An 18,454-nucleotide genomic window follows, 5' to 3' on the forward strand; every position below is an offset into this window, starting at 1 on the left:
GGGTTGCCATTCCCTTCTCCAGGGGATCTTCCTTACCCAGGGATCAAACACAGGTCTCCTAGGCATAGAGGAGTGAAAAAACATTATATTATTTACTCATTCATTAATGAAACAGAATAAGTCTTTATTATCAGAGGATAATTGATAGTGAGAAAAGGTCACTAATTTCATCCATTTAAAATTGAGTGGGGATAACAAGTGTAAACTCTGGACAAAACATGAAAAACAACTATTTGAAGATACTGGAGAACAATCCAAAGCAAGTTAAATCTTCAGAGGAGATGACATTTGGAAGAAGGGATATTTGGGTAAGTTTGTCATTTTCGGGGTTTCAGGATGAATGTAGCCCTCAGTTTATAAAACTCCGGTAGAAAAACTAGCAGTCTTTCTGGTCTGGGGAACTAGTAGAACAGACTTTGGAGCAACCACAACTACTGGGAAGTGAGGAGGTAATCCTGGAAAAGAAAGAGTCACAGAAAGTGACTCCTAAATTCTATGTATAAATTTTGACCCAGTCTCTGACTGATATGCAAGCCATACATGCTCAGAACAGGAGTTAAGAGCTCACATAAGGCTTCAAGAACTACACAGATATTTAAGCTGCTGCCCATTGCAGGTGAGACAGAATGTGCAGTTTGAGTCTAACCAAATAAGCTTTTTTCTAAACAATTAAAAAGTGACACTCTTTAGAGCACTATAAAAGAATCCAGAGTCTCCATGACATAATGGTCATGATATCTAAGGTGAAGGTGCAAGTCACTCAGTCATGTCCGACTCTTTGCCACCCCATGGGCTATACAGTCCATGGAGTACTGGAGTGAGTAGCCTTTTCCTTCTCCACAGAATCTTCCCAGCCCAGGGATTGAACCTAGATCTCCTGCATTGCAGGTGGATTCTTTACCAGCTGAGCCACCAGGGAAGCCAAAATACTGGAGTGGGTAGCTTATCCCTTCTCCAGTGGATCTTCCCAACCCAGGAATTGGACAGGGATCTCCTGCATTGCAGGCAGATTCTTTACCAACTGAGTTGAGCTATGAGGGAAGCCGTGATATCTAAGAATAACCCCAAATTACTCAACAAACAAAAAATGGGGAAAGTGTTAAAAAATAGGGCATTTCAGCAGAGAGATAGAAATTTCACAAGATCCAATGGGAACTTAAAACTGAAAAAAACTGAAAGATATGTTATCTGAAATGAGACTAACTTGATGGGCAAGTCAGTAGAATAAAAATGACAGGAAAAAGCTAGTGAAATTGAAAATAGATCAATAGAAATTATCTGATATAAAGAACACAGAGAAAAAATTAAAAAATGAATATAGCAGTAGGGATACATAAAACATTATTAAAAGTTCTAATAATGTATATAAATCCTAGAAAAAGAGGAGAGCAATATTAGGGTAGAAAAAAATACTTGAAGAAATAGTGGTTCCAAATTTCCCAAATTTGGTACAAGATATAAATTTACATATTTAAGAAGTTCAGTGAAATTCAAGTAGCATAAATGCAAAGAAAAACACATTAGGCACATTGAAATAAACCGTGTAAAGCAAAGAAAAATGTAGAGGTAAAGTCTTTTTTTTTCTGGTAATGACAGAAAACAGAGAACATAACTTACCAACATTGGGAATGAAAGAGGAATTGTCAGAGAAGAATTTATAGAGATTAAACAGACAATGAATATCTTATATCAAAAAATGTACAGGTGTACCTTGGAGATATTGTAGATTTAGTTCCAGACCAATGCAATAAACTTAGTATCACAATAGTCACACAATTTTTTTGGTTTTTCAGTGCATATGAAAGTTATGTTTGTACTATATTGTAGACTATTAAGTGCACAGTAGCATTAAAAATACTTTATTGCTAAAACATGCTAATCGTCATCTGACAATCAAGGTTGCCTCAAAACATCAGTTTGTAGAAACCCACAATATTTACTAAAAGTAGTAAAGCAATGTGCAATAAAAAGAAGTGTACTTTTACTACTTAGAAGAAATGAATAAATTCCTCAAAAAAACCCCCAAAACCAGAACTTGCTAAAATTGACACAAGGTGAGACAGAAAACTAAATAGCACTTTGTTTATAAAAGATATTACATTTTAAATAAAAAAATAAAACTTTTTATTAAGAAAACTTTGGGTCCAAAAATGTTTCACTGATGAATTCTGTCAAATATTTAAGAAATAGCATCAATCTTACCTAAACTCTTTCAAAATATAGAGAGAGGAGGAATAATTTCTACCTCTCAAGTCTAGTATTACCATAATACCAAACCTGACAAAACATTACAAAAGGCAAATTTTAGACCTATATTCTTTATGATCATAGATACAAAAATCCTTAACACAAGCAAATGAAGTCCAACAATACAAAAAGAGAATAATATATCATGATCAAATAGGGATTAGGCCAGGAATGCAAGGTTGATTTAGCATTTGGAAGATCTCACCATATTAATGGAATAAGTGAAAAATATCATATAATCATTTTCATAGATATAGAAAAAATGTTTAACAACAATAATTAATAATTAAAAACTCTTCAGCAAACTAGGAATAAAAAATAATTTCCCTAATCTGAAAAGGACATCTGTGAAAAACTTACAACTAGCATCATGTTTAATGGTGGAATAGTGAATGAATTTTTTACACAATGAAGAACAAGATAATTAATGTCTATATTCTTTCATCCCATTTGACATTGTGTTGGAGGCCTTAACCATTGTGAGGAGGTAAGAAAAGGAAACAGTATGAGAATATAAAAGGAAAAAGTAGAACTCTCTCTGCATCTTTGGCAAGGTTACGTGAACACAAGGTCTTTTATATACTAATGGATGGGGATCAAAATTTCATGGAAAACGATGGGGATATTATTTTGACTCAATCTTAAAAATTAAAACTAAAATTTAAAAATTATTTTATATAATTGACAGCATTTCATTTGTATTTGTGCATTCTTAGAAGAATGAATTAACTGCATGATTTTTAAGAATAATTTTTAAGGTCAAATATTATGATCACTTTTGACATGGTACCATTTTTGCAGAGAACATTTTCTAAGATCTTTGTTAATCTTTTTATATTCAATCATTCTCTTTTGAAAATACACCATGTTAACTATCATTCTTGGCAGTTTTTGGTTCTTCAGTTTATCTTGGCGAAGTGCAGATTCTTGATTTGTCAATAATTTGAGCTGGTCTTCAACACTATATTTCTCACAAGTTCTTGATTTTTAAAATAAGATTTGCAATTTCACTTTGAATTCATTTCACATTTTTATTTTGAATATTATTTGCAATATTCCACAATGCAATTTCATGGCTGCAATCACCAACCACAGTCATTTTGGAGCCCAAGAAAATAAAGTCTGTCACTGTAGCCATGAAATTAAAAGACACTTGCTCCTTGGAAGAAAAACTATGACAAACCTAGACAGCATATTAAAAAGCAGAGACATTTCTTTACCGACAATGGTCCGTCTAGTCAAACCTATGGTTTTTCCAGTAGTCATGCATGGATAATGAGAGTTAGACCATAAAGAAGACTGAGTCCCAAAGAATTGATGTTTTTGAAGGGTGGTGTTGGAGAAGACTCTTGAGAGTCTCTTGGACTGCAAGGTGATCAAACCAGTCAATCTGAAAGGAAATCAACCCTGAATATTCATTGGAAGGACTGATGCTGAAGCTCCAATACTTTGGCCACCTGATGCGAAGGGCTGACTTGTTGGAAAAGACACTGATGCTGGGAAAGATTGAGGCCAGGAGGAGAAGGGGGAAACGGAGGATGAGATGGCTGGATGGCATCACCGGCTTAGTGGACATGAATTTGAGTAAACTCCAGGAGATAGTGAAGGACAAGGAAGCCTGGCGTATTACAGTCCATGGGGTTGCAAAGAGTCGGACACGACTGAGTGACTAAACAACAACAATGCGATATCCATCAATCAGGTTAGCTTGATTCTCAGTCTTGACTAAAAAATAATTATTTGACAATTTTTAAATGTATTCCTATTGTTAGCTTGCATTTTAATCAATTAAATCAGTCTTTGGGAATGGGGCCCAGGCATCAATATTTTTTGAAGATTCCATGTCACTCCAGTGTGCACAGAAGTTTGAAGCCACTGGACAATGATTATCAAAGATACAAAGAAATTTATCTAAATCAGTGAGATACAGTTAATTGATCAGTGAGAGATATTTGAATGAAGACTAATTTTATAAATGTTAATTTCCTTAGCAAATGTTTTTATATTTTGATCACTTTCACTTCCTATGTGATTTTGGAGACTCACATAATGAATTTTGAGTAATAAGAGTATCTTCTATATTAAAATGAATGTCAAGTATATATGACCTAGGAATATAACAGTGAACTAAAATGTATGGTGTCCCTTTTTTTGAAGAGTTTACAATCTAAAAAAGAGGAAGACATTAAATAAATATTTAATTATAAGATAATAAATACTATGAAGTGAAAGGGAGATCTATCCTGGGCTTAGAATCAAGTATGGTGACTCTGCATTAGTGATATTAAAGCTGAGGCCTAAAAGATGAGTAAGAGATAATTTGGTGAAGAGGAGATGTAAGAGGGAACAGAGTTTTTGAAGGCCATAAATTGGGAAGAGGCTTGGAAGCTCTAGAAACAGAAATCAGGTAAAGATGACTAAGAACAATCAACAGACAATAGAGAAGCTCTAAGTTGCTCTGTGTGTGTGTGTGTGTGAAGATAAAACTAGAAAGATAGTTTGGAATCTGATATTAATAGGCTTGTATCTCTACCAAGTAATTTGGAGTTAATTCTGTAGGTTATGAGGAAATAACAAAGGGTTTTTAAGCAGGATATTGGACATGATCAGATTTTATGTTTTAGCACCACAATTCAGGTAACAACAATAAAAAAAGATTTCCCCATGTGGGGTCCTCAACTTAGAAAAGTAAACTTTTCTTTGTTTTGTTTCTCTCGTGTGTGTGTGTGTGTGTGTGTGTGTGTGTGTGTGTGTGTGTGTATTAGTCACTCAGTGATGTCCGACTCTCTCCACCCCATGGATTGTAGCCCACCAGGCTCCTCTATCCATGGATTCTCCAGGCAAGAATACTGAAGTGGGTAGCCATTTCCGTCTCCAGGAGATCTTCATATATTGCAATTCTGTTATTAAGGTAGAATGGATTTCTCCTCTGACTCTCATTACTACCCCATTCCCGAAACTAAATGCAAAACCAAATGTAAGAGGAAAAAAACATTCCACTAGCATTCCTCAAGAACCATATGTATACCAATACAAGTAGAATTGTCCTATGAGTTTTTTGAGTTTGCTAAAGACAGCTTTGAAACAAGTCCAGGAGCTTGAAAGCCAAGCTCAAGGGATTGACCCCGAAGAACATTATGGCTTCAGCAACCACAGATCTTTGAAGTACTAAAGTGGTCTGAGGCAATTAATTTTATAGCAACAAACATTAAACTGTTCTTTTAGTTTAAATGACTGTTAACTAGTAGGTTAGGAAATGGGAGAGAAAAAATGAAAATGAAAATATTAATTAAATAATTCTTCCTTTGGCCTCAATTCAGTCACAGATGATATAGCAGTTGCTTAGGATTTCCACACATTAATTAATTCAAAAGAGCAGAAAATGAATCAGAACCAGGAACCTATGTATTATGCCCTTCTTTCCTTTAACCACCATGAAAAACAGCATCTCTTGTGATCACAGGAGTTTTCATTTCTAAGACTTGGCTGCATGCAATTTAAAAATGGATTAAAATATGCTCCTAAATGTATTAATAAAGGGTTTTTTTCTTTACCTATCTGTTTATTGAAAGTAAATAGTGATGGAAGTAGTTAATATTTATTTGTACATTTAAGTGGTAGAAAGCACACATGAAAGCTATGACACTACTGAATGAAAACACACCTAAAGAATGTTTTTGTTTGTTTCCCAAAGATAAAATACCCTTAACCAAACAATTGATGGCATGATTTAGACTTACCCCCCCAATATTACAAAATGTAAATGCCTCTGATATAAATGGTGTCCATTGACTTTAGGCCATTGACAATTTGAGTCTAAGAAAAGAACTCATCACAGTTCTATCAGCTAAAGAGCCAATTAGATCTGGAGATAGCAGGTTTAGGTACAGGAAATTATGTACAGGAGGAATTGAATATTAATTGTAATTGGAAAGCACATAATCTAAATTCAGTTTTGATTATGCCACAGATTAACTCTGTGACTGGGTTTCATTTAGTCCATCTCAAATCTGTACTAGCACTGTACTGTTAGTGTTGCTAGTAATAATAACCAATACTGAAAATAATTGAAAGTTTTCAGTGTTCTAGTACTTTGTGCCTGTTTGGTCTTCTACCTTTCTCTCTTTTAAAATTAAAGCTCTAGTTAGTGAAGAAACAGGAAAATGGTTTATGTTTCTGGGAAGAAGCACTTTTCCTAATGAAAAAATCCTGTAAGATCTGCCGTATATATTGCTCTCTGGCATGTTTGCAAATTGTACATGGCTTTCAGTGGGACAGTTCCAAAGAGAGACACACATTTCTAGATCAGAAAGAAAAAAAAATTGCCCTTGGTTCATTTCTGATATGTTAGTTTTATTTTTATGCTGCCACCTTTTCCTTCTTTTTCAGCTGTGTAGTCAATGACTGCTCAAAAATAGCTAAATTGCCTAAAGCATTCTATATTTTTAAATTTTATTTTAGAAGGTAAAAAAGTGCATTTCACTCATGACTCGGCTTCTTGAAATTTCAGTATTTTATCAGTTTATTTTTCTGTTTCCCTAGAGTTGTTTAAACATTTTTTTAACTCTGAAACTAAGGGTGTGTCAGAATTGTTGCAAGCAAAGATAGAGGTAATCGTATATGGTTCCTGTTATAAGCTTTGTGTTGATACTGGCTGCTATTTAAAATAAGACCTCTAAGAAGAATCTACTTTCAGCATTTTTTCTCTTTCAAGTGACTTTATTGTACAGCATGTAATCAATCTTTTCATAATAGTTACATTTTTATACCTTTATTGTTCAAGGATCAATCTGGCTCTTTGAATAAGAAACTCAATAGAGAATGTATTTCTTAAATTTCTAAAGACTTCCTTTTAGCTTTTATAATCTACCTATACATTCTGATTTCCTAAATAACTTGTTCTTTAGAAAATATAAATAAAATTGAACAATATGATATTTAAAATCATCTATAATCCCATTACCAGTGACAACCCCTATTAAAATTAGGAGGTAATATATACTATAATTAAGGTTATATCCTATCCAGTTTTAAATTATAATTTTAAAATTTAATTATCTAGCATCTTGCCTTGATGGCCAGAGTCATCATGATGAACATTTGATTCCTGAACTGCTCATTGAGTTGTCTACTAAGGCTAGTTATCTCTGTGCTGAGTGGGCCCTCAAATGGGTGTGCTTTTGCGGTTCCTGTGTCTGCATTTTGAATTTTCTGTCTTTTCCTTTGTTTCTAGACTATAAGCTGTCATTTCTTGATAATTAGTGTTTTTACCTACTAATATTAATCCTCCTTCCATACTCCTATGGACTGCTATTTCTATTTGGCTCAGTGTTAAATAGATGAAGGGAAAAACTAGCATTTTTATAAAGTTCCTTTATGTTGTACAGCACTAATACAGGTGCTTTCACATTAATGATGCTATATAATTTTCATGCTATGTTCTTGGATATTGTTAGTTCAATGTTCTTAGATAACAGAGAACCAATTACTGAGCATTTACTATATATGAGGCACTGTGCTAAGAATTTTACATGTATTGTGTTAATTGGGTTTATTTCTGTAATACTCCAGTGAGGTGGATTGTTTTACAGATAGAAACACCTAGGTATTTCTTGTAAGTTGCCCAAGATCATAATACTATTAAGTAGTAGAATCAGGATTTGAACTCAGGTGGGCCCCTCAAATCATTAAAAGCACTATAATTTTATCTAAAGTGAAAGTAAATAGATTCTGACCTCAGGAATTCTTCTTTAAGAAAAGTAAAGGAGCTTCACTATACTACTTTGACATCTATTTTGGGTTTTGTTCCTTTCTAATTCCCTTCATTGCTCTATTATAAGGATGGTGCTGAATAAGGGATCTATGGAGAAATGTGGGTGTCTGAGGAACTCAATATTCAGGACAAATTAATCCTAAAAGAATGAGGTTAAAAAAATTTATCAAGGAAGGAGTAATTCTTGTGAAATAAGTCCATCTTTCATAATTCATAGAATCATGAATGTATTCCCTGCAAAAATTTCCTATATCAAAAGGTACTGAGTTATTTGAAGAAAAGGTATGACAAACCTAGACAGCATATTAAAAAGCAGAGACATTTCTTTACTGACAAAGGTCCACCTAGTAAAAGCTATGGTTTTTCCAGTAGTCATGTATGGATTTGAGGGTTGGACCATAAAGAAGGCTTTGAGCCAAAGACATGCTTTTGAACTGTGGTGTTGGAGAAGACTCTTGACAGTCCCTTGGACTGCAAGGAGATCAAACCAGTTAATCCTAGAGGAAGTCAATCCTGAATATTCATTGGAAGGACTGATGCTGAAGCTGAAGCTCCAATACTTTGGCCACCTGATATGACGAGGTGACTCACTGGAAAAAACCTTGATGCTGGGAAAGACTGAAGGCAAAGGGAGAAACAGGAAGCAGAGGATGAGATGGTTAGATAGCATCACTGACTCTATGGACATAAGTTTGATCAAACTCCGGGAGATGGTGAAGGACAGGGAAGTCTGGAATGCTGCAGTCCATGGAGTTGCAAAGAGTCAGACATGACTGAGTGACTGAACAGCAACAATATAGTAATTAACCAAAATGCCATTGTACTGATTGTCCATAGCTATAATTCTTGGGGAAACAGGTTTTAATCTCTATGTATATTTCTAATTATACATGAAATAAAAGAGTAATTTCAGGGAAAAAGCCTCATTAGTTTCTTTCAGGGTAGTTCAGAGGGCTCCCTTGGTGGCTCAGATGATCAAGAATCCACCTGCAGTGCAGGAGACTCAGGTTTGATCCCTGGGTCAGGAAGACCCCCTGGAGAAGGGAATGGCTACCAACTCCGATATTCTTGCCTGGAGAATTCCGTGGACAGAGGAGTCTGATGGGCTATAGTCCATGGGGTGACAAAAACTCAGACATGACTGAGTGACTAAGCATATGTGATAGTTCAGAGGTTAAGTGGTGGTGAAGAACTTGGTCTTTAAAGTTTTCTGCCTAGATTCAAATCCTAACTTGACCATTACTAGCATAAACTTGGATAAGTTAATTTCTATGTCTACTTTCTCATATGTAAAATGGGGATAGTGATAATAATATCTACAAATTAATATGTACTCCAATATGAGTTGTTTGTTCTGTGGACTAAACAAGTTAATATATGTAAAATAACTGTTATAATACTTACTGTACAATAAGTGCTTTACAAGTGTTACTATTACTTTAATTTGATCTGTTTTCCAAATCTCTGAGTTCTGTAAAAACTGCTAACAATTTTAAGTCTTTGCCTATCAAAATAGTATATTTTTCACTTCACAAATAACCTAACCTGTCTTCCATATTCCCTCTTTGCTTTCTTAAGACCTACCCTGAAGTTGACAGTGACCTCACAATGAGCTCTGTAACTTCATTTTAGGTCACTTGCTAGAGCTAAGCATAGAAACATCCAAAGTTGCACTATTTTATACAGAATGGACAAAAACCTCATGTGAGGTATCAAATATAGCATCTTTTTACCTTCAGATAATTTCCTCTTATGTTGTGAGATTTTTTTTTTCCTGTCATTTGAAAATATATTGCATTAGGCAATTAGGTCAAAAGTGGAGTCCAACAGCTGACTTGAATGTTGAACGTGCATTGGTATCCTATAATAGAGAGGACTCCTTGTTTATTTGTAGTTTATTTTTGAAAGAAAGTTGTAAATGGCAATTTACTCTACCACCCCCCATGGTGTACATGTGCAAGACAAAGATAAAAACTATGTTTCCTTCGTGGAAGGGTGTGGAGGTAGAGGATGATTTCAAATTAGAAATAATGACAGCAATAGAGGCTTCCGATGAAGATACAGTGGCCACCAAAGGACAAAGGAGAGAAGCTAATTTCCGAAGTTGAGGTATTTGATTAAACATTTTAGGTTGTTCTTTATGTGTACAAGCGCCAAGTATGTTGTTATTTATGAGCTGAAGAGAGGTGTGTTTGGCAGAGGTGTTTAGTGGATGGTTTGATGATGGTTGGGAGAGAAGCAATACTGAGATATTCAGAAAACCTGTAATAAGTAAAAAATATTTTGATAGGTAAAGACTTTGGCTTTTTAAGGCTTTGCAATGCTTAACTGTGAGAATTGGCATATTATTAATGATGGTTTACTATTTTGGATAATGACATAGACTTAGAGAAAAAACTACCAGATTTTGATTAGAATGTCTAATGCTTTCTTGTATTACTTTAAAGAACTTCCTTTTGTAGAGACAGCTTACAACTTTGTCAGCCTCAGGTGACTTTGTGTTTATTTTTTTAAAGTCTGGTATTGTGCTTGTGTGTGTGTTTGTGTGTGTGTGTGTATTTGGATTGGAGGAGGAAATGGGGAAAGAACGTGATATTTTAAGGAGATGGAAAGTCAGTGAAAGTTGATGTAAGGGAATAGAGGTCTGTAATGAAAAATAAAGGATTTCAAGCACGTTTTCTCCCTTAACAAGAAAAATTAAAGTATATTATGCATAGTTCCATGAAGAATGTATATAAATATCATATGCAAAGTTATAAGAACAAGCCAAAACTTTCTAGGAAGTGAATGTGTATGATTTAATAAAATTGTAGCAGAGGTAAAGAGAAATTTTTTTGAACATACTTTTAAATATAGTGTCCAATTGGGATAAACTTGCAACAGTATAGGCTGGGCCATTTATAGATTACAGCACTTTTAATTTTCTCAATGTTACAAAGTGTTGATTTTGATAAAGAATTTGTTGATGGTATATCAGCTTCTCCATGTGGAGGAGTGCTACTGAGTGATTAGTTAGTCTTGGGGCTTATGGCCAAAATTCAGAAATTGTATCCCCAGTTCTTCTGGCCTTCTCAAAATGGGAAAAAGCTAGAAACACAGACATGCTTGATAATGAAGAATTTGTTTCACAAGGGCTTGATTCCTTGTGAAACAAATTCTTCATTATCAAGCATGTCTGTGTTTTTCCTCTCTCTTCATCTTCTTTCTGTTTTTGGAAATTCTCTTTTTCTCTCATGTTGTTACTACTTCCATCTATAGTTAAACAGATACTAATTTTAGAGATACTCCAGGTTTAAATTAGTAACATGAAAATTCTTTACATTTCTATCATTTTTTACTGTAACTTTAAAGCCAAGGAGTCTAATTTGTCAAAGTTTAAAACTGAGGAATCTAAAACTTGATGAGATTAGTTGATTTGCTCAAGATCACATATTTAGGACCTGGATCAGGATTTTTGGTAATGCTACACTGCCAAATAATTGGTCCCTATTCAGTTTTTCTTTGTTTTTCCATCTTGATGACTAGTGTCAAGATATTTGTTTTAATCAAGTGTTTAACCATGTACAGTTATTTTAATTTACTGTATCTATCTGTCTATTAATAGATGGACATGTTTCAGGGAGATTTACCTCATTGCTTCGTAGGGCTCATATGCAGCTTGAAATAGTACTTTTAAAGTGTTTCATCATTTTAAATAAAATTTCTAATTGGATAGAATAAACTGATACATCTATGATTTACTTTTGGAGTAAAATATATGTTTTTGTGTCTGTTGTGATAATAAGGCATATGCTATTTTTTGCTTTTCCATAAATTATATGCTTGTTTAACAAGTAGAATGGATTTGGAGAAAACGGGAAAATATAGTCTTTTGCACTGCTTTTATTTTTTTGTTATTACAAAACAAACTGTAGTTATTGGAGAGAATTTGGAAAATATAGAAAAGAAAATAAAAAAACTCTATGACATCTAGAGATACCTCAAAAATGCTTATAGTGATTATATGCTTCAAATTTTCCTCCTTAGATGCATATATTTTTAAAAGAAAAATATCTTATTGCAGATGCTGTTTTGCAAGCTACTTTTTAAAAGTTAACATATCATGATGATTTTCCCCGTGTCCTTAAATATTCTGCATAACTTTTCTTTTTAAAAATGAACTTCATTTGCTACAAAAGTAACAGATAGTTCATATAAGAAATTTAGGAAACACATATAAAAGTAAAAATAAGAAAAAACTTCATTCTCAGTCCAGATATAATCATTATAATATCAAGGTTATATACATCCAGTATTAAATTTTGTTTTTCCCTCTCTAATGTTTATATTTATATCTCCTTTTTATACAAAAATGGAATTATATGGTAACAAATGCTTTATATTCCACTTTTTTATTTAACAGTATTTCATATCATTTACATTTTCCTGTGATACCACTATTACATTACATCATTATTTTTAATGTTTGCATACTGTTCCATTTGTGGGCCTCTCATAGTTTAATTGATCATTTATAGTTAAGGTATTTTAAAATTTTCTACTATCATTAACATTGCAATAAAGTCTTTTGTAGCTCAATCTTTGCACACACTTTGATGATTTCTTTAGTTTAAATTTTTAGAAATGACTTGTTGTTTAGTCACTTTTTAAAGATGTTTGATGCATATTGCCAAAATGCCCTCCAGAAGAGTTGAACTGGTTTACTTTGATTAGCAGTCCATGAGAGTACTCACCTTGCCACATCCATGCTTACACACACTACTGTCATTATTTTCAACCATTACCAATATGACAGGTAGAAAATGGCAGATTATTTTTAGTATAATTATATTTCTTTGATTAGTAGTGAAATAAAATATTTCATTTGTTTATTTCTCATTTGCATTTCTTTTCTTTTTTAAAAAATAAATTTCTTATATCCTTTGAGAAGTAGTTTCAATTTTGGAGTCAGACTGTTGGTGACAGAATTTGAATCTTGGTTCTGCTACCACTACTTATTAACTCTGTAACCTTGGGTATTTATTTAATCTCTTTGTTTCCTTATCTGTAAAAGTTTCTTATGTTTCATAGTCTTGTTGCAAGGGTCAAATGAATGAACATATATGAAATATTTAAAATAGTCTAGCACAAAGTAATGCATATGACTGTAATGAGCAGTTCTTACTAATTTGTAAGAAGGCTTTCTATGCTAAAAATTAATCCTTTATCATATATGATACAGATTTTTTTCCAATCTTGTCATTTTGTCTTTCACTTGAAGTGTTTAGAAAATCAATCCTCTCTCATTAAATCTAAACTTGTATTTTTTTCCCTTGGTTTTCTGCCTTTGGTGTCACTTTTAGGGATGTCTTTTCCACCCAACATTATATAACATTTGCATATATTTTATTATATTGATAGCATTATCATTTTTTTTGCATTTAATTTTTAATCCATCTGAAATTTATTTTGTTGTGTGATATGCTATTAGGATATAAAGAACCAATTTTCTCAACAGTATTAGTCATATAATCCATCTTTCAAACACTACAATTATCATGGAATAAATTCTTAGAGATATTTGAGTCCGTTTTTAACTTCTTTTATTAATAATCTATCTGACCATCTACTTGTCATACTTTTTAATTAGTTACATTTTATATTTTTTAATTGAATTATGTTTTTCAAATTATTTTGCTTATTGCAAGCATTTGTTTTTCCAGATGAACTTTAGAATAATTTTATCATTTCTTCCCCTGCCCACTAAAAAAACTCTGATTTTTATAGAAGTATAGTAAACTTATAAAACAGTTTGGGATCATATGATTTTTAAACTGATATGTTATATTTTACTTTAAGGATACATTTTAAATTAAATCCACTGTGCTTAGTACACAACAGGCAGACAGCAGAAGTTGTTGAATAAATGTTAATAGTAGCTGCTGAAAATTTTTAGGTGGTTTTAATTTTTCCCTGTCATAAACAATACTTCAATGAACAAACACATAAATCTTTGAATACCACCATGATTGCTCCTGTGGAATAAATTCATAGACATCTAAAATACAGTTCAAAGAGTATTTTCAATGATTTTAATGATTTTTAATATACTACCAAATAATTTTCTAGAAAGGATACAGCGGTTCATACTCCCATCAACAGTTTGAACTCATACTGTCATGATCAGCTCTGTGTTTGTATCCCCATTGTAAGATGAAATACCAATTTCTAATAAGCTTAAAATTAGTATTTCATGGTAAAAGAAACATTTTTACTTTTTAAGTGGTTTGTTTATGTTTTCTGAATATAAAGGAGAGGCACATTAAACCTGCCGAATTTAGAGTAAAATACGTGTTTCCTCTGCTATAGGATAATAAACCAACCAATGTAGATATAAATCCACATGCTTGGGCAGAGTCACATGTGCAAGGAACCAGATGATGATGATGATAATACAGTAAACATTATTTTAAGGTAATGTCTTCAAGTGACTTTTCCCGCTATTCTAAATTATATTTCTCCTTTCTTTGTACTGCGAAATCACTTCTCCCTCTCTTCTGATAAAAAGAAATTCAGCTTACTTAGTTTTAGTACTTAGTTTTAGTGTTTATCCAGTTTTAATTCTTTTAATAGTGACAGAATATTCTCACCATTAACTTGCATGGACAATTTCACTCCTTCTATGACCAACTGGCTTTACGTTACAATTTTTGTTAGAGGAAAAAAATTTGTATTTATTTTGTTTTGTCCTTGCATTCCTGGGAACTGAGATTTAAACAAGAAAGGAAACTAAGATTACAGTTTTGAATAGTTAGATGGAAAGAAACTTATAAACAAAGGGCTTTAAGTACTCTGGTTCCTTTAGTATTTTATTGATCTATTTATTTACTTTTCATTCTTCCTCTTTATCTCTCTTGAGGCGGTAAATATACCACAAGAAAAGCGGGTAAGGCTCAATCAGTTGCGATGGTATAGTTATCACTACTGTATTTTACAAGTTGAAATCCTCCTTGCTTGGGAACAAATACCAATGACTTTAATATCTCTGTAACCATAACTTTTTGTTTTTATAAAGTGTCTTTATCAATTGAGCTTTTAGTTTTCTGAAGAATAATAGTCCTTAATACTTTTTTCTTTTTCTCTTTCTCTTCTTTCCTCTTTCCTACCTTCTCTCCATCTCTCCCATCCACTCTGGCCCCTCTGTTTCCCCCTTCCCTTCCTTTCCTTTCTTTCTGATAGAGTTAAGTTTAGTACTAAAGAGATTCAACAGTCAGCTCTGGAGTCTGAAATGTTTCATCAGTAGTGCCATAGTGTTCACCAGTTGCTTGGGGAGATTTAAGTTACCCTATGCTTGATCTGTAGCATGAATTCGGGGACTTAATGATGATCACAAAGAATTCTTTCCTTATTTTCTTCACTTTAACCTCATAGAGATCATATGAAATTCTTACCCACAGCAAGAGTGTTATGATTTTAAAACCCAATTTCCTCAACTTTTCCTGTATTCCCAGAGCCTATCTTTTGAAATGAGGTTTTAGCCATTTAAAGGCAGGAGGGTAGAGGAAGTGGGTGAAGGATTCCACTTACAGCTAACTCTAGCAAACATGCATGGATTATGTCTTGAGCATTAAGTACAATTTTCTAATCCTGGGATGACTTTTGCTTGACAGCCAGCATGTTTCCCTTTCTCTGTTTGAACTCTTGTTTCTACTTTCACCCCTTGCCCATTTTGAGGGGGGGATTTCTAGTTTAATATTGGCCTTGAATCAAGTCAGAAGGTATAGATCTAGGAGGTAAAAGAAAATCACATAATATATACCAGAACTATACAGAAATCGGAGAAGGCAATGGCACCCCACTCCAGTACTCTTGCCTGGAAAATCCCCTGGATGGAGGAGCCTGGTAGGCTGCAGTCCATGGGGTTGCTAAGAGTCGGACACAACTGAGCGACTTCACTTTCACTTTTCACTTTCATGCATTGGAGAAGGAAATGGCAATCCACTCCAGTGTTCTTGCCTGGAGAATCCCAGGGACGGGGGAGCCTGGTGGGCTGCCGTCTATGGGGTCTCACAGAGTCGGACACGACTGAAGTGACTTAGCAGCAGCAGCATACAGAAATGGCTTGAGATTAACCAAATTGTTTGCTGAATATCCTGTTTGTATTAGATCTGCAATTGTGTGCATTACTATAATCATATATCATTCATCAGAGAGGTATGCAACTGTAGAGTTTCAATGAGTTCTTTAGGACTAGAGCCATGTCCTTTGTCTTTTGTGTACAGTGCTCAGTACTTTGGAATTTGAATATCTGTATTCTAGTTCCAGTCTTCCTTGGTGCTTTAAAATTTGTAGAGCTGCGTTCTAGTTTCAACTCTCTCTGCTACTAATTAGCAACTAGTTACTTACTTGAGCAAATTGTTTAAGCTTTCTAGCCTCACTTTCCTTTCAGTTGTAAAGGTCTTTGATTCAGTGATGCAAACTATCTAAATGCAGCTGGAGAGATTAGGTTTGATATATAAAAAATGTCATTACTCTCTTTTGTAATGTGTATAACTGCTGTGTGAGTGAGTTAGGCTGAAAAAATAATTGGTATGGACTAATAAAGTTTGAAAAGGGTTTAAGAAGTGTTTGTTAATATTAGTGAGCGTTTGCAATTTTTTAAATTGTAAATTAATGAAGTTGTAGCTATTTTCTCATGTAATGCCTAATGGCAGTAGTCATTTTTTGATTAGATAACTCTCTAAGTTCTATTTAATAAGTTTCTAATAGGTATTATGTTAGTATTAAGTTTGACTTTTATACTTTCACTCTATGATTTTTGACCTTAGTTGTTTTCTTTTCTTAAAACAATAATACAGCATGGCACAGCCTCAATAGTTAAAGAAACAAAGAGAAGGGATGAAAGTATAGAAAATGAGAGAGAAAGGAAGGGAGTTGGGGGAAATGAACACAAAAGGAAGAATAGTGAATTTGGTCATTACTTTCTAAGTATTCTTCTGGCCTTCAACAGCAATTTTACGTTACTATTTCTTGGATTTTGCAGTGGATAAAACATCTCTTTTGTTGACCATGATGGCTACTCCATTGCTTCTAAGGGATTCCTGCCCACAGTAGTAGATATAATGGTCATCTGAGTTAAATTCACCCATTCCAGTCCATGTTAGTTTGCTGATTCCTAGAATGTCGACGTTCACTCTTGCCATTTCCTGTTTGACCACTTCCAATTTGCCTTGCTTCATGAACCTAACATTCCAGGCTCCTATGCAATATTGCTCTTTACAGCATTGGACTTTGCTTCTATATTCAGAACACTAAGATCATGGCATCTGGTCCCATCACTTCATGGGAAATAGATGGGGAAACAGTGGAAACAGTGTCAGACTTTATTTTTTGGGGCTCCAAAATCACTGCTGATGGTGATTGCAGCCATGAAATTAAAAGACGCTTACTCCTTAGAAGGAAGGTCATGACCAACCTAGATAACGTACTGAAAAGCAGAGACACTACTCTGCCAACAAAGGTCAGTCTAGTCAAGGCTATGGTTTTTCCAGTGGTCATGTATGGATGTGAGAGTTTGATGGTGAAGAAAGCTGAGCACCGAAGAATCGATGCTTTTGAACTGTGGTGTTGGAGAAGACTCTTGAGAGTCCCTTGGACTTCAAGAAGATCCAACCAGTCCATCCTAAAGGAGATCAGTCCTGGGTGTTCATTGGAAGGACTGATGTTGAGGCTGAAACTCCAACACTTTGGCCACCTCCTGCGAAGAGTTGACTCACTGGAAAAGACCCTAATGCTGAGAAGGATTGGGAGCAGGAGAAGAAGGGGATGACAGAGGATGAGATGGCTGGATGGCATCACCAACTCGATGGACATGGGTTTGGGTAGACTCCGGGAGTTCGTGATGGACAGGGAGGTCTGGCGTTCTGCAATTCATGGGGTTGCAAAGAGTCGGACATGACTGAGCAACTGAACTGAACTGAACTGAAAGCATCTCTTGTTTTTCAATTTTAATTATTCAAAATATTTGAGTGATATTATGGTACATGTTAAAGCAAACACTGGTACTTAAGTCTAGTACTAAATAGGAGAAAATGGTAAAAAGTAATCTAAATCTCCATTGACAGAGGAATGGCTAAAGAACATGTGGTACATATATACAATGGAATAGCACTCAGCCATAAAAAGAATGAAATAATGCCATCTGCAGCAACATGGATGGATTTAGAGATTATCATCTACGTGAAGTAAGTCAGGCATAGAGACATAAATATCATATGATATCACTCATATGTGGAATCTAATTAAAAAAATGATACAAGTGAACTTATTTGCAGAACAGAAACAGACTCATAGATTTTAAAAACAAACCTAGAGGTACCAAAGGGGAAATGTTGTAGAAGGGGTCAATTAGGAGCTTTGGATTAACATACACATACTTACTATATATAAAAGAAA

At 34.1% G+C, this 18,454-nt stretch overlaps 1 protein-coding gene across 50 annotated transcripts in view; it reads left to right on the forward strand.

Annotated features, from left to right (window-relative positions):
* SOX6 (SRY-box transcription factor 6) overlaps nt 1-18,454 on the forward strand; it is a 671,664-nt gene that overhangs the window by 230,048 nt on the left and 423,162 nt on the right. For 4 of the 50 annotated variants that reach the window (XM_081541498.1, XM_081541520.1, XM_081541511.1 and 1 more), the window contains exon 1: nt 9,663-10,129. The exons of the other annotated variants lie outside the window; for them this stretch is intronic. The gene's annotated coding sequence lies outside the window, so the exon portion shown is untranslated. Of the gene's footprint in view, nt 1-9,662; nt 10,130-18,454 lie in introns of those variants that run through there. 50 annotated transcript variants of the gene reach the window in all.

The sequence above is a fragment of the Giraffa tippelskirchi genome, chromosome 11, assembly GCF_054371585.1.
Source record: "Giraffa tippelskirchi isolate mGirTip1 chromosome 11, T2T-mGirTip1v1.2.pri, whole genome shotgun sequence".
NCBI lineage: Eukaryota > Metazoa > Chordata > Mammalia > Artiodactyla > Giraffidae > Giraffa > Giraffa tippelskirchi.